Genomic DNA, 15,969 nt, shown 5'->3' with positions numbered 1-15,969 from the left:
TCGCATCAGAGGCCATGTTTAACCCCCGTGGTAGGGTTGTGCAAACCCCGGTAGCTAACCGAGCAGAAACAGAATGTGAATCTTACCCTTATTTATTCTCGGAGCCCCGAGTGTGCACACAGGAAAGACCACCAGAAAACCACTTTGTTTCCAAAGTGGGTGCACCAGAAACAGAACAGTTGGTACCAACCAAAACAGAAGCCACTATTAGCACCCGTGGTAGGTCAAATAGGTCACCATCCACAAACCACATCCCGATTCAGAATGTCATGCCAAAAGTTTTCAGAAATTACATCATATCAGAATACAGAACATCTTCAGAACAGAACAGAGTTTTCAGAAATCACATCATATCAGAGTACAGAATATCTTCAGAATAGAACAGAGTTTTCAAAAATCACAAAACATAATTTTATGCACAAACTTTCGTATTCGCTCTCTTTTACACAATTCAGAAGTAAAATGCAAAATAGCTCATGTCTACACCAGTCATGCCAGAAAATATTTTATTCTTATACAAAATCTCATGAGTAATGCAAAACAAATGACTGAGGTAGTTCAAATCTCTTTTCATAACAAAACATGCATATTTTCAAAAATCAACCTCAGTCCATTTTATTTTTATGCAAATCTAGCATAGGGACCCCGCTTACCTGGACGACTTAACTTTTCCAGAATTTTCCTCAAATATGTCGAGTCGACTATAAATCGTCACCTATAAAAATAATCACATAAATTTTCATAAATTTCCAATCAATCTCGCATTTTGATATTCAAGCCTAAAATTTCTAAAATAATCTATTTTTGATTCTTCAAACCCAAACTTCTCATTATTCCTAAGATACTAACTTCATTGTCTAAATTCACCAATATCCAACTTAGTAATTCCGACTAAAACATTAAATCCTAACCCATTTATGAAAGGGATCTTACGATAATTTATAATACTAAATACATAACTATGTTAAAATCATTATAAGTAGAAACTCTTACTTTTGTTTAAATAATACTGAAATATATAAATATATATATATACTCTTTTTAAAAGGATTCACATTAATATTTTGTACTTATCGACCATTTCAAAAAAATCATTTATCAGTATCTACTTTATAACCATTCCAAAAAAAAAAATAATACTTCTCTTAAAGATACTAACCTAACAAGATAAACCCACAATTGCCTAATTAAAAAAAAATAATATAAGAGAAACACGTCCGGCCCATGTCTTACTTTGCAAGAATATATAAAAAAAAAAAAAAAAAATCAATTGATATGCTAAACAACAAGGGTGGAAAGGGTAAAACACCCTTGGTCTACAAATCAACCGAGACACCTCCAGTTTCCCTTTTAAGTAAGAAACAACAATAACTAAAAGAAAACATAATCATGCAGAGGCTCAAAAGGGAGTGACGGCAGAAGCTCACTCACGAAAAGCCGAGACAGTGGCACCGTGGGGGTGCTACGGAAACTGGGCTGAGGCGGTGGTGATGTCCTCGACGGCTTCGCACGGGAAGAGAGGGAGAGAGAGCTGAAATCGAGAGAGAGAGGGACGGTGAGAGAACGAGAGAGAGACCGAAAGGGAAGGACTCTCAACCGGAAGTGGCGCGAGCTTACCGAGGGAAAACTGAGGCAGCGTTCGGCGGACTGGGGTGATGGAAGGTCCTCGCCGGCAGTTTCTGCGGGGCACGGCGTGGTGGAGCTCTCGATGGAGCGTGACTACAGCAGCTGGGACGCTGCTCTGTTTTAGGCAACTAAAACAGAGGATTTTCGGGGCTTGTATGTCCATGCGTGTGGGTGGCTCTTCCGCGGTGGCGACAGCTTGGTGGCTCGCGAGGTGCGGTTGTCCAGTGGCAAGGACTCTCTGTTTCGATTGAGAGAAAAAAAGGTGTATGATGTTCTGCTTTTTGAAGGTATAAACTGGGGTGGTGGTTTGCGTAAAGTGGGTGGTGGCACAAGGCTGAAGTGGTGGACTGAGAGAGGCTATGGTACTGGCGCGGACGGGGTTTGGTGGACTTGTGGCACGTGAATAGGTTTGCGGGTGGCAGTTTTACTGGGAGAAAACCGAGCCTTACGGTTTGGTGTTTTTCTGAGAAGAGGTTGTGGTTTGCACTGAGGTTGGGGGTGGAGGTTCAGATGAGTATGGAAGGCTAAGAGCGTGAAGAGGAAGAGCAGCGGCAAATAAACTAGGGTTGAGATGATAACCGTAAGTATGTATATAAAGGAGATATAAATAGTAAAGGGAAAAACCTAGATGAAGGGGATGAAAAGGGAATGCATGAAAATGGCAAACGGGTAAGACGTGCTCTGGGTGCTTCCAAGGAACGGCTTCTTAAGTCTAAAGAGAAAAGAAAATAAAAAAAATAACATAAAATAAATATACTTAAACCTAAACTCTCTTTTAAAAAAAATTATTAATGAATCCAAATGATTTTAAAACGGCCAATGAAATAAAAATAATTCAAACGCAATGATTACAATGAAACTAAATAATTAAATCCAATAATAAGTTAATTTAATTTGAGAAGAAATTTAAACGGATAACAGTAATTAATTTAAAGAAAGCACCTAAAAATAAAAAAAAAATTTGTAAACTAAAAATCATAAAATAACCCAATTAAAAAAAATCCAAAAATTTTAAAACAAGAGAATAAAGTTTGAATCAATAAAAATAATTTCTTCATTAAAATTACACTAAAATATGGGGTGTTACACTTATACTTAGCTGTGCATTTCTATATCAAATCTCACAAACTCTCTCTATCCCTGTCTCTCTCGTTCACTGCAAACCTCCTTGCAGACACCGTAGCACGGGGCCATCACTCACTACTGCGACATCGCCAACCATCCCGCATGACCACCATCACGCCAACCTGTGGCTTTCACAGATGCACCAGCGAGCCACTGCTCACCCTCTCAACCCCACGACCACCACACTGTCACCGTGAGACGCCCCTGCAGATCACTAACCCCCACGGACTTGCACCACCCAGCCACTGCCTCGTACACACCATCACCATGCGAGCCTCCCACGTTCCCTCGGTTCCAGCCACCAGTTCACGGCTAGAGCTCTACATTGCCACCACCCTTCACCGTGAAACCCAAGCCACCATCGCACCCTAAGAGCCTCTGTTTCCATTTGCCAAAAACAGAGCATGCTTTCCTTCTAACTTTGCCTCCATGCAAGCCGCCCAGTCACTGGCCGTCCGTGCACCGTAGCCCAGCCTTGAACCCGCTAGTGGAGCCACCTCAGATCACGAAGCAAGATTTTATGGTCAGACTCCAGCCCCGTTGCACGGTCCGTAACTCCCTTTCCCTCTTTCTCTCGGGACGTTCCATCTCTCTCTCTCTCTCTCACGTTCACTTTCTCTCTCTTTCAGTGCCGTGCCACCGCGCCGTACACCGTAGACCTAGCCAGCCACCGCTTCCGTCATCCCTGGCCTTTTCTCTCGGTGAGCCCTGACTGTATTGCACGGTTTTGTATTTCTCAAGTTTTTCGTTCGCATTTTCATAAGTATTTCCGTTTCTAGTTTTTGTTCCCTACCTAAGATTTGTTTAATTGTATAAATAAATCACTTTTAATACTTTATCGTATAGCATTTGTAAAGCATAGTAAAGAAATTGTTTTAATATATTTATATTACTACATCTAGTTTATAAGTCAGTACGCTTTCTTGTCATTTGATGTTTATCTTGATATTGAGTTTGATTTATTTGAGATTATGTTCCTGGTGGGTCATGTTTAGCTTGAAATTATAATTTCATATAGATAATATTTAAAGATCTAAAATTTTAGTTATATAGTAATAATTGTTATAACTATTTTCATCAGTAAATAATAAGATTTTATCTTTATTCTAAATGCTTTAAAATCGATTTAAGTATATTTTACTAAATGAGTGTTTTATTGTTTATATATATATATATTTTTTAATTTTAATATTTTATGAATTACTATTGCTTAAGAAATTTATGATTTCCTACTAAATTATATGTTGGATGTATTAAATTATTGTTTTAATAATAGTTTATAGAGATATGAGTTTAAATATGATCAACTTAACTTTCGGAAAGAATTTAAGTTGTTTGCCATATTTAATAAAATTATATTACAATAAGTTAAAGATTATTTATAATGATAATATATTTATTAGATTTCTGATAACTAAGCAGCTATCAAAGCCATTTCCATAGGATGAATTTAAGTAGATGGAGAGTTTTAGCGGTTTTTTTAGAAGTTTAGTAATGTTTAGTATTCTGTATAGGTGACGATTGGTATCCATACGGCACGATTGTGGAAAGATTCAGGAAAGCTAAAAAGTTCAGGTAAGCGGGGTTCATATACTAGTTTTGCATAAAATAAATAAAATGAGGTTGACCTTGAAAAATAAGCATGTTTGTTTTGAAAAGAAATGATCTGAAAACAATCTCAGATGTTTATTCTGCATATGCATAAAACAATCTCAGATGTTTATTCTGCATATGCATAAATTCAAGATAAGAGAAAATGTTTTTCTATCATGACTGGTGTAGACATGAGTTAGTTTTGTGCACTTTGTTTCTGAACTATGTAAAAGAGTGAATATGAAAATTTAGAAGTTTTGTTATGAACAAATGAGAATATTTTGTTTATGTTTATCTCGAACATGTGAAATGATCTGAAACTTATCAGTATTTTGTTTTGAAATGATGTGTCATCTGAAAACCTTGGCATGAAGTTCTGATTCTGTATATGATTGTAATCGGATTTTCGATGAAATCTGTTCTGTTTCTGTTAAGGCCCAGTCACGGGTATAATGGTGGTTTATAACCCTACCACGGGGTGAAACATGGAATATGGCCCAACCACGGGTATAATAGTGGTTTATAACCCTATCACGGGGGTGAAACATGGAATATGGCCCAGCCATGGGTATAATGGTGGTTTATAACCCTACCACGGGGGTTAAACATGGTATTGTCCCGATGTGATGTTAAGAGATGATTTAATTATAATGTTTCAGTTTGGAAATGCCAAAAGATTTTCTTTTCGGTAATAAGTTTGTTTTTCTGAAAATTTCGCTCTAATGTTTTTGTACAAAGTTTTGTTTATGCATTCGGAAAGAAAATATTTTATTTCTGCTTTCTGAAAGTAAATGTTTTGTTCTACTTATCAAATGTTATCAATGCTCATGTTTACATGCTAGTATATGCTCTCTACTTACTGGGTTGTTGATAACTCACCCCCTATCTCTACAATATTTTTAAGATATTATGATGGTTCAGCTGAGGATCAAGGTTATGAGGCATTGGGTGAGATGTTTTAAGTGTAGTGGTTCAAGCATAGGAAGTTTTTATGAGTATTGTCGTATTTTATTAAGAAATTTTATGGTGTTGTAATGACTTGACATTTTGAAAAATTGGTTATATTGAGAAAATTAGATTGAATTGAATTTTCTAAATGATATTGGGAATTTGTAGTCTATTTTTATATTGTTGGAATGTGAGTTTAAGTGCTAGGAAGTAACTCTCCGATCCGTGCGAGACCGGGGCGTTACACCTCCAAAGGTAATCTCAGTTCAACATGTTGTGGGATGATATTCTGCAATTCGAACCTTGTTTTATTCCTTTTAGCTAGCATTAAACATTTCCTTTTAAAATAAACAAAGCAAAAAGAAAATAAGAAATAATCCTTTAAAATTGCATCAGTGGAGTACGTGTGGAAGAGGAAATTAAGACTATGGAAAGTCGGTGTGGATAAAGCTTTAAATTTTCCTATATCAATACTTTGATCTTTCTGATAATGTCCATTTCATTAAAATAGTATATATTCAGGGGATATATTCTCTCCCAGTGAGGCGCCGTCAGCTAGGGGTACTTGTGGTGCACGTTAATATAAGCGGCGATAATCAATGTATAGGGGAAAAATAAATCAATTTTTCAGGCAAACTACATACAAAACAATGTGAAAACGGTTGGAAACAGATTATTTCAAGTTCTTATTTGAATTTAAGGACAAATATTTTACACTAATTCCTTATTTGTGTCCACCCGCGTGTACGTGAAGAAAAAGATAAAAGCTGATAAACAAATAAACTTTAAATCCTTGCATTGTAATAATATTCTTTTAAAATTCTCTCAGTGGAAAGAATATGACAACTAAATAGTTCCGAATGCTACCTGCAATTTCTTTAAATATCAGTGATCTCGTTCTTCCTTTGAGTGCAACACAAATCCCAGTAACTCATTCCAAATAGACTACTCAAATGGCCGACCAAACTACTTGTTTCCTCATCCTCCGTTTTCTGGCACTGCTTCTCATGTCTAGTTTAAGTACTAATGATGCTAAAATTCACAACATTACCACAGATCAATCTGCTCTTCTTGCCTTGAAAGCTCATATTTCTTATGACCCTCACCATATTTTGACAACAAATTGGTCCTCCAGTACTTCAGTTTGCAATTGGGTTGGTGTCACCTGTGGCTCCAGACATCATCGGGTTAGAGCCTTGAACCTTTCTAACAATGGTCTTGTAGGAACCATTCCTCCGAATTTAGGAAACCTTTCATTTCTTGTCAGTTTAAGCATCAGGAACAATAGTTTTCATGGCTCAATGCCAAACGAATTGTCTCATCTTTATCGCTTGGAACTCTTGCATTCCGGATACAATGAACTCAGTGGAGAAATCCCGTCATGGATAGGGTTGCTAACCAAACTTCAAATTTTAATTCTTGTAACCAACAATTTCGAAGGTACTATATATCCCATCATCTCTATTTAACAGTACATCTTCATTGCAACAAATTGTACTTGAAGATAATCAGCTGTGGGGCTCCATATCATCCTCTATCTTCAAGATGTCTACTTGAAAGTAATTTCTCTCACAGAAAACAAGTTTTCAGGTCCAATGCCCTCCATTTTCTTCAACATGTCTTCACTGCAATATATTGATCTCAGCAATAATACGTTATCTGGTACACTACACCGGAAGTAGGGAACTTAACCATGCTTACAGATTTATACCTTTACAATAACAACTTCGAAGGTATATATAATATTTAGTCTTGATTGGTAGGTCATGCTGTTAATCCAATACTTGTTTCTAAATTAGTGTAATTGCATGTTTCACAGGTAGTCTCCCATCCTCTGTGTTCAAGTGCAAACAACTGCAATATTTAGACTTGGGGTCTAATAATAATTTCACAGGAAAACTATCACCCGAAATAGGGAACTTAACAAAGCTCACATTTTTAAATCTTGGCTACAGAAACTTCGAAGGTACGTACGTGACATCTTCTTGATGTATTAGTTGATTATAAAGATGCCACTGTGTCAGCATTGATTTAGTACATATGCATGTTTGGGCCAGCATGAGGTAGTGACACCGCATGGTGGAATATGTAATTTTCCCTTGAATTTGTCATTAAAAAGTCATTTGGTATAAGCCATAAGTAGCAATAATTTTAATCAACATCCAGTTTTGACAGATTTGCAAACTTAATTAGAATTATTATTCTCTAATATTGTTAAATCCATTGTCGAGTGTACCTATGAAAATAGAGAAGTTAACAACTAAATTCTTTTAATGTAATGTAACCTTAGTCTTGTTTTGGTCAACTATATATGTTGATATCATGACCATGGATTAGTATATATGCAATCTCTATAAAATAAAAAAGTTGATAGTTTTTTAGTGAAGCAATAATTATTTGGTACATGGAAGTTGGGATTTCTTTTTAGATATTGGAATTAATTTTATGCAAATAAAAATAAATGATTTTTTCGTGAAAAGATCAAAATATTTCTATGGTTAGAATATTAACAAGGATTCTCAAGATATTCTTCTAGTGCGACAAGTAAAAAAATTGTGAATATGTAAAAACTGCACCAACTAGAGTGCATGTGGCTCCGATCCACCATTACAATCAACTCAAGGGTGGCTCAACCAATTATAAATGTTGCATGCCTTATAATCAACCTCTATCGTATATATTTCAAGTCTTGATTGTTCTCTTACAACTAATAATTATTAGTTGTATGTTTTATTTGTTATAAAATTCTTTTTTAATAGATTTATTGTGACTGCAGGTGCAATACCAAGTGAAATTGGTAATTTGCAAAACCTAAAGTATTTGAATTTGGGTGTTAACAATTTTTTTGGCACAATTCTACAATATCTCAACAATACAAGAGTTCACCATACCAAAATATCACCTCTCAGGCACTTTTCATTCGGATATGGGCCACTTCCTTCCAAATCTCAAGGAGATTTTTCTTGGCGGAAATGAACTTAGTGGAATAATTCCAGCCTCTATTTCCAATGCTTCACAACTCATTATAGTCGTCTTGACAATTAACTCATTAATATTGGGCTTGATTCCAAAAACACTTGGTAATTTAAGGCTCCTCCAGCCGCTCGACCTCAGATTCAATAACTTGACCATTGAGTACTCTTTCGTATTTTTCGAGCAACGCATATCGCAATATGTTGTATCTGAGTATGAATCCACTAAATGGAGTGCTTTCTAATTCCATTGGAAACCTTTTGACCTTTCTTGAGCAATTTGATCTCAATGGTTGCAATATTAAGGGCAATATTCCCATAGATATTGGCAAGTTAAGTAGATTGACATATATGTCCATGGGTGGCAATGATTTGACAATTCTTTCATGTCAAATGATGTGCTTTGTGTTGTGATTAGAAAGAATGTTCCTCCAAGCAAAGAAGCTTCTCTTGGACCAAGAAAGGCAATGGGGGTGCGTGTACTAAAATATGTGCTGCCCACATTAGGGTTAACAATACTTGTAGTATCCGTTGTACTAGTCTCAAGAAAACTCCTTGGGAAGAAGAATTCAAAACTTTCCAACAATGAAGACTCAATGCCTTTGTCAACATGGAGAAGAATTTCCCACCAACAACTTTTACAAGCCGCAAAAGGGTTTAATGCAAACAACTTACTCGGAGAAGGGTGTTTCGGCACAGTTTAAAAAGGGACACTCTTAGATGGTACATACGTTGCACTAAAAGATCTAAAATTGGAACTAGAAGGTGCATTCAAAAGTTTTGACATAGAATGCTATTACGACACATTCATCGTCGAAATCTTGTCAAAATCATTAGCGTTCATAGTAACATTGACTTCAAAGCACTTGTTTTGGAATACGAGTCTAAAGGGAACCTAGAGATGTGGTTGTATTCTAACACCCACTGCTTGAGCATGCTACAAAGGCTAAATATGATGATTGATGTGGCATCGGCACTTGAATACCTTCATCTTGGTTATTCAACACCTATCGTTCATTGTGATTTAAAGCCGAGCAATGTCTTATTAGATGAAGATATGGTTGGACATGTTGCTGATTTTGGCATAGCCAAGCTCCTAAGTGATGGAACTTCTCTCATGCAAACAATGACCATGGGTAAAATTGTGTATATCGCACCAGGTGATGTCAAGTACTATTTTTATTATTCTAGTCTTGCATAAATACATAAAGGTTCTACTTTGGTAACATATGGACCTTTGCACTTAATTTATATGGATTATTATATGTGAAATGATATGTTGTAATGTGTGTAAAGTATGGATATGAAGGAATTGTTTCTACAAGAGGTGATGTGTATAGTTATGTAATCTTATTGATGGAAACTTTCACAAGAAAGAAACCCATTGATGATATGTTTACTGCGAAATGAGCTTAAAGCGTTGAGTAGGGGAATCATTTTCGTTTTCAATACTTGAAGTTATTGATGCCAATTAGTTAAGCAATGAAAATGACTATGTTGCTATGGAGACATGCTTATCATCAACTATGGAATGGTATTACGTACTAATTGATACTTATCCATGCTAGCTGCATGGAATGGGTAGAATATAATTAACTCTAGCTTGCATATTATATATTGTATTACGTACTAATTTTTAGTTCTTACTACTGCAATGTATGATATGGCCAGCAATGGCATATTTAGAGCCCCCCCACCCCCAAGTTTCGTTTAGTGTTAAGTATGGATAGAAGTTAAATGGTTTGATGTTGTGTTTTGTAGTTGATTTTCCCTAAGTGAAGAGGATGTAAGGAAAGTGCTTTCTACTTGAAATTATATAGTTGGTCATTGCAGTTAAGATTGTGATTAAAATCATTACTCCTATATTTTTTTGCTTTTATTTGTAAATTTTTATTTGGTTTTTGTTTATTGATTTTGTTTGTGTTATTTTACTCCTATTTTTTATTTGTTTTTTGATTTTGAGCTTCTGATTCCAGAGGTGTAATTTTTTTTTTAACAAGTAAGATAATAATTTATTAATACAAGTAAATAGGCATTGCCCAAGTACATATGAGATACTATACAAACACCATATATATGCACCTAGCTAGTTACATGATTCCAGAGGTGTATGCAAATCTAAACAGCTTAAATCACCTTGCTATATATTGAGAAAGCAACTTAGTTGTAGGCTGTAGTCACGAGTAAGCAACACAGTTCACTGCCTTGAAAAAATGTTGGCCCCAAATTTTGCCAACATTAGCTTATTGCAGATCCCTTTAACCTTCTCAGATCCCGTCTGTTTTTCTTTTTTCTCTGCAGTACTATAGTACACTAACCTTTGGTATGCAATAAATGAAAACACACACATATATGCTCTTTAAATAAGAGCAACCTCTATAACATCCTTCACAATCTTGATCTCTTTGATGAATCCCATGTAAAGGTTACTGCCATTGGTGCCACGCTCTAAAAGCCTAGTGTCTCAACCACCTTCTAACATGCTTTTTATGAAGTGAACTAAGTGCCTCCAATTCTCTTCTTCAAACAACTTCTTATTCATTCTTCAAAATGTGAATGCGCACTATGGTGAGTTTTTCATCAAACTTATATATTTACGGTCTCTGCTTAACTAACTTTCTTCCCCCCATATCGTTGTTTAGATGGACAAAAGTTAGATGAATGATCCCGATAGGCTTGTATCACCTGCATACACCGAAGGCATTAAATATTTCTTCACACAAGCACGAAACTATGCAAGTGGAAGGGATCGCATCCGGTGTCCATGTCGTGCATGCCTTAACAATGTGGCTGCCTATATTTGAGGTGGAAACCCATTTGTTTATGAAAGGGATCAACCCAAATTACACCTAGTGGATATTTCATGGGGAGAAGGAGACAACATTGTACGGCAATGATGAAGATATTGATGATGATATCATCCAAGAAGACGATTACATAGATGACATGCAGCATATGTTGGATGACATCCGGGCAGGTACCTTCGTTGATGTGCCCCAAGATAGCACTCCTGCGGCAAACAGGCCACCAGAGACTATAGATTCACTAGCACCATCTTTTGACCAGCTACTAGAGGATGCCCGACGTCCGCTGTTCGATGGGTGTACAAAATTTTCAAAACTGTCATTCGTTGTCAAGTTATTACACATCAAATCAATCGGTGGATGGTCAATTAAGTCATTTGACATGCTCCTTAATTTGTTGAGGTCTGCCTTTCCTGATGCCCTATTGCCACAATTACATGAGGAGTCAAGGTCTTTGGAGCGTGGTTTGGGCTTCAAATACCACAAAATCCATATGTACCCCAACGATTACATCTTATTTTGGAAGGAAAATACTGCTCTTAATGAATGCCCTATATGTAAGGCTTCGAGGTGGATACCAAATACACACGGGTCATGCGCGATACCTCAAAAAGTGTTGCGTCACTTTCCTTTGAAACCGAGATCGCAGCGTCTCTTTATGTCTGCAAAGATAGCAGGTGATATGCGATGGCACAAAGAGCAACAGATGTAGGAAGATACTCGTATGAGACATCCGGCCGACTTTGAGTGCTGGAAGAGATTTGATGAAGATCATGGTTGGTTCACTGCGGATCTTCGCAATGTTAGGCTCGGTCTAGCAAGCGATGGCTTCACTCCCTTCAACAACTTGGCTAAACCTCATAGCATTTGGCCAGTGATCCTTGTCCCCTATAACTTGCTGCCATGGTCATGCATGAAAGAACAATTCTTCATGACATCTTTGATTATTCCTGGCCCAAGGTCACCAGGGAATGAGATCGATGTATACTTGCAGTTGTTGATCAATGAACTGCTTGAATTTTGGCAAGATGGGGTACCTACATATGATGCCTCAACTAAGGAAACGTTTATGTTGCATGCAGCCTTATTATGGACAATTAATGATTTTCCTGCCTACGGGAATCTGTCTGGCTGGTCAACAAAGGGGAAATTGACTTGTCCATTGAGCAATTCCGACACAGACTCCAATTAGTTGAAATATGGTCGAAAACATTGTTACATGGGACATCGATGTTTCTTACCACCAGATCACATGTGGAGAAGGAGGAAAGGGTTGTTCAACGGTAGAGAAGATCATCGCATGCCACCAAGGGATATAGGAGCTGAAGATATTCAAACTCAATTGCAGATGATTGGGGATGCTCAGTTTGGAAAATCTCATAGGAAGAAAAGACGCACTGCTGAAGAGCTGGACTGGACAAAGTGTAGCATATTCTTTGTATTACCTTATTGGTCAACAGTTCGACTTCGGCATAATTTAGATGTTATGCATATGGAGAAGAATATTGCCGATAACATCTTATTCACTTTAATGAACAGTGCAGGAAAAACTAAGGATAACATCAATTCAAGGCGTGACTTGGAGATTTTGGGCTATAAAAAAGAATTACACTTGAGGCGTGATGGTGATCGTGTAACAATGTCACATGCTACCTACACATTACACGGAGATGAAAGGAATAAATTTTGTGAGTGGCTGTCTGATATCAAATTTCCAGATGGGTTCACTTCCAATATCTCGAACTGTGTTTCTCTATGTGATTGCAAAATCTCAGGGTTGAAAAGCCACGACTGTCACGTTTTCCTTCAACGACTACTCCCCATTGCTGCTGGGGGTTATTTAAGAAGTGACATTACCTTGGCTTTGACTGAACTTGGTACTTTCTTCAAAGAGTTGTGTGCTCAAACACTGGATGTCAATCACCTGGACCAACTCCAAACTGATATCGTCACCATTCTATGCAAACAGGAGATGATATTCCTTCCTTTTTTGATGTTATGGTCCACCTAACTGTCCATTTACCCCTTGAGGCCAGACTTGGGGGTTCTGTACAATATAGGTGGATGTACCCATTTGAGAGGTATCACGGCAAATTCAAGCGATATGTTAAGAATAAAGCCCGCCCAGAAGGTTCAATAGCCGAGGCCTACATTCACACTGAATGCTTGACATTTTGCTCCATGTACCTCAAAGACATTGAGACGAGGTTTACTCGAGCGGACCACAACATTGATGCTGACGAAAAGGAAATGTTAGATGGGTTCAGAATTTTGAACCAGAAAGTTCGTCCCTTGGGCATAGCTTCTAACGTGCAATTAGAAGATAAACTCTTTAGGGTAGCCATTTGGTACATGCTCAACAATTGTGCGGAGATTGGACCTTATATAGAGTAAGCATGAACGAGTTTACTTAAGCAATCAACTTCCATTTGATCTTAACAAGGTGTTATGAACCCAATACTAGCTAACTTGAATTTTTTGCTTCGCCTCGGTGCAACTCCGTTCAAGCAACATGTAAGTTCTTATCCATCCCTATCTAAGTTGAAATGCTAACGCTTTCATTTTAGATGCTTCAGAATTGAGAAGAATAAACGTTGTGAAATTTGTTTTTTTTTTTTTTTTGTATAGATCTAGGAACATCGTGCCTCGCATACACTTGATGTGTCTGTTGATCTGTATGTGTTAGCTTGCGGTCCTGACCGTTGGGTTGCAACATACGCTATTTGCATAGTTAATGGAAAAAAGTTTCATATGAAGCAGCGCGAACTTCGCCGGCGTACACAAAATTATAGGGTGTTGGTAACCGGTGATGAGGCCATAAATAACGTCGACTTCTACGGTGTTATTAATAATATCGAAGAGTTACGCTACATGGAGTGGCGTCGGTTGTACCTGTTTGAATATGATTGGTTTGACGTTGGTGAGCGAAAATGAGGAGTGCGGGTGGATGACCATATGATTAGTGTCAACATGAACAGAACTTGGTATAAGGATGAACCATTCGTGTTGGCGAGTCAGGCTGATCAATGTTTCTACATAAGAGATTTAAGGGCGAAAGGGAGTTGAGGTGTTGTGCAGAACTATACAAATAGGAATGTATACAATATTCCGCCACTGTCGAGGGTTCTCGAAGATATTAATGGCGAATCAAGCACTCATGATGTAACACCTCGTATTTTAGTGTATTTTTACTGAATGATTATTTTTATTTATTCAAAAATTTATTCTCTTATTTTAAAATTATTGGATTTTTAATTGGGTTATTTTTATGATTTTTAGTTTACGAAAATTATTTTTGAAGTGCTCTCTCTAAATTAATTATTGTTATGCGTTTAAATTTCTTCTCAAATTAAATTAACTTATTGTTGGGTTTAATTATTTATTTTCATTTTAATCACTGCGTTTGAATTATTTTATTTCAATTGCTGTTTTAAAATCGTTTCCGTTGGATCATTTTTGTGACCCAACATGTGAGGATTGGACCTCACCCCACCGACCTCAGCCCCTAACTCGCCGGCATTCTCCCCCACGCACCATACCAAGCCGCGGCCACCATTTGCTCTAGCGCCGCCGTCACGCCACCTCCGACTACCATCTCTTCACCACTTCATCCTCGACCTCCTAGCAACCCAATGGACCCAACCCCAGCTCCGATCCGTCACTGGTGAAGCACATCCAACTCCATTTCCGTTTTGGGTATTTTTGCACTTCAACCACCCTTTGCGTTGCCACCCACGGCCAACCATCAACACCACTAGCTTCACCGACATTCCTAGGTCCTACCCTATCAATCTCAGGTCTTCGTTTGCACCCGTTCAAAAGTGGGTCTTTGAGACCCACGGCCACAGTGCATTTGGCACTGTTCTGCAGCTGTATTTCCACTTCTTGCATCTCCGTGATCCTCCGGAAATTGCTATATAGCACTGTAAGTATTTTCCCAAATAACTTTTGAGATTTAAATGTATTTTTGCACTAACTCATTATACTATTGATTGGTTTTTCCAGACTGAGTCCGAGGAGTACGGGGGTCGGATGGATTGATGAGTGGAGTTGTTTGATTGGATTTGTTTGGGTTGGTAATTGTTGGTTGTTGATTAGTGTTGGTACTTGTACATTGCATGATTTCATGCATTCATGCTCATGTGTTTATTGAAACTGGGTTTCATGTGTGAGAATATTTTTGGGTGCGTGTGTATCACGACCCCAAGCCGAGATGGGGCATTATCTCGGTGGAGCTCCTCTGGTCACTCAGGAGCGTAATATACTGAGTGACGTCCCCTGGATTGTCGCCTGGCGACAATGGGATAGGACGAGATGGTCTCGTGCCGACTCCGTGGTCCTTCTGCTGGCGGGGACTAGAGGACGCTTGGCCATGTACGCGCTGGGCGCGGAACTGGGCGTTGCTCGTTGCGTAGAGGACGCTTGGCCATGTACGCGCTGGGCGCGGAACTGGGCATCGCTACAAAGCCAGGGTGTGCAGATGACCCATAGCGGAGATCATGGTGCATACATTAAAATGGACTATTTTATGAGAAAATAGCGTGTGCTGGATTTTGTAAACTGTGTGATCATTTTCTGGAAAAATATGTTATGGATATTTTTGGGCCAACTAGGATTTTGGCGTGTGTTGAAAATATTCATTTTCGGGAAAAATGATGTTTTGGACATAATGCATATTTCATCATATGCATGCATGTTGGTTGCATTAATGGATTTTTATCTCGTGGTTGTTTGGTTTATACTTACCTGCGGTACCATATTTGGTAACGCAGATTTTGATGCAAAGGAGGATGAGGGCGAGCCTGAGGAGACGGCTCCGCCCGAGGAGTGATCTCGGATCACTTGCTTATTTATTTTATTTTACTGTATTGTATTTTAATTTTAGATGACTGTATAACTAC

The 15,969-nt window shown here is 37.9% G+C and overlaps 1 long non-coding RNA gene across 1 annotated transcript; it reads right to left on the bottom strand.

Moving 5' to 3' along the window:
• Positions 1 to 682: 682 nt before the first annotated feature.
• On the bottom strand, positions 683 to 1,965 carry LOC108979224. The gene is made up of 3 exons (XR_001994173.2): positions 1,618 to 1,965; positions 1,432 to 1,531; positions 683 to 715 (listed from the first exon to the last, which is right to left on the bottom strand). It is a non-coding gene; the product is annotated as an uncharacterized LOC108979224 (long non-coding RNA).
• Between the last annotated feature and the right edge of the window lie 14,004 nt (positions 1,966 to 15,969).

Source organism: Juglans regia, chromosome 4 (genome assembly GCF_001411555.2).
Source record: "Juglans regia cultivar Chandler chromosome 4, Walnut 2.0, whole genome shotgun sequence".
Classification (NCBI taxonomy): Eukaryota; Viridiplantae; Streptophyta; class Magnoliopsida; order Fagales; family Juglandaceae; genus Juglans; species Juglans regia.
This window is presented reverse-complemented; position numbering and strand designations above follow the sequence as displayed.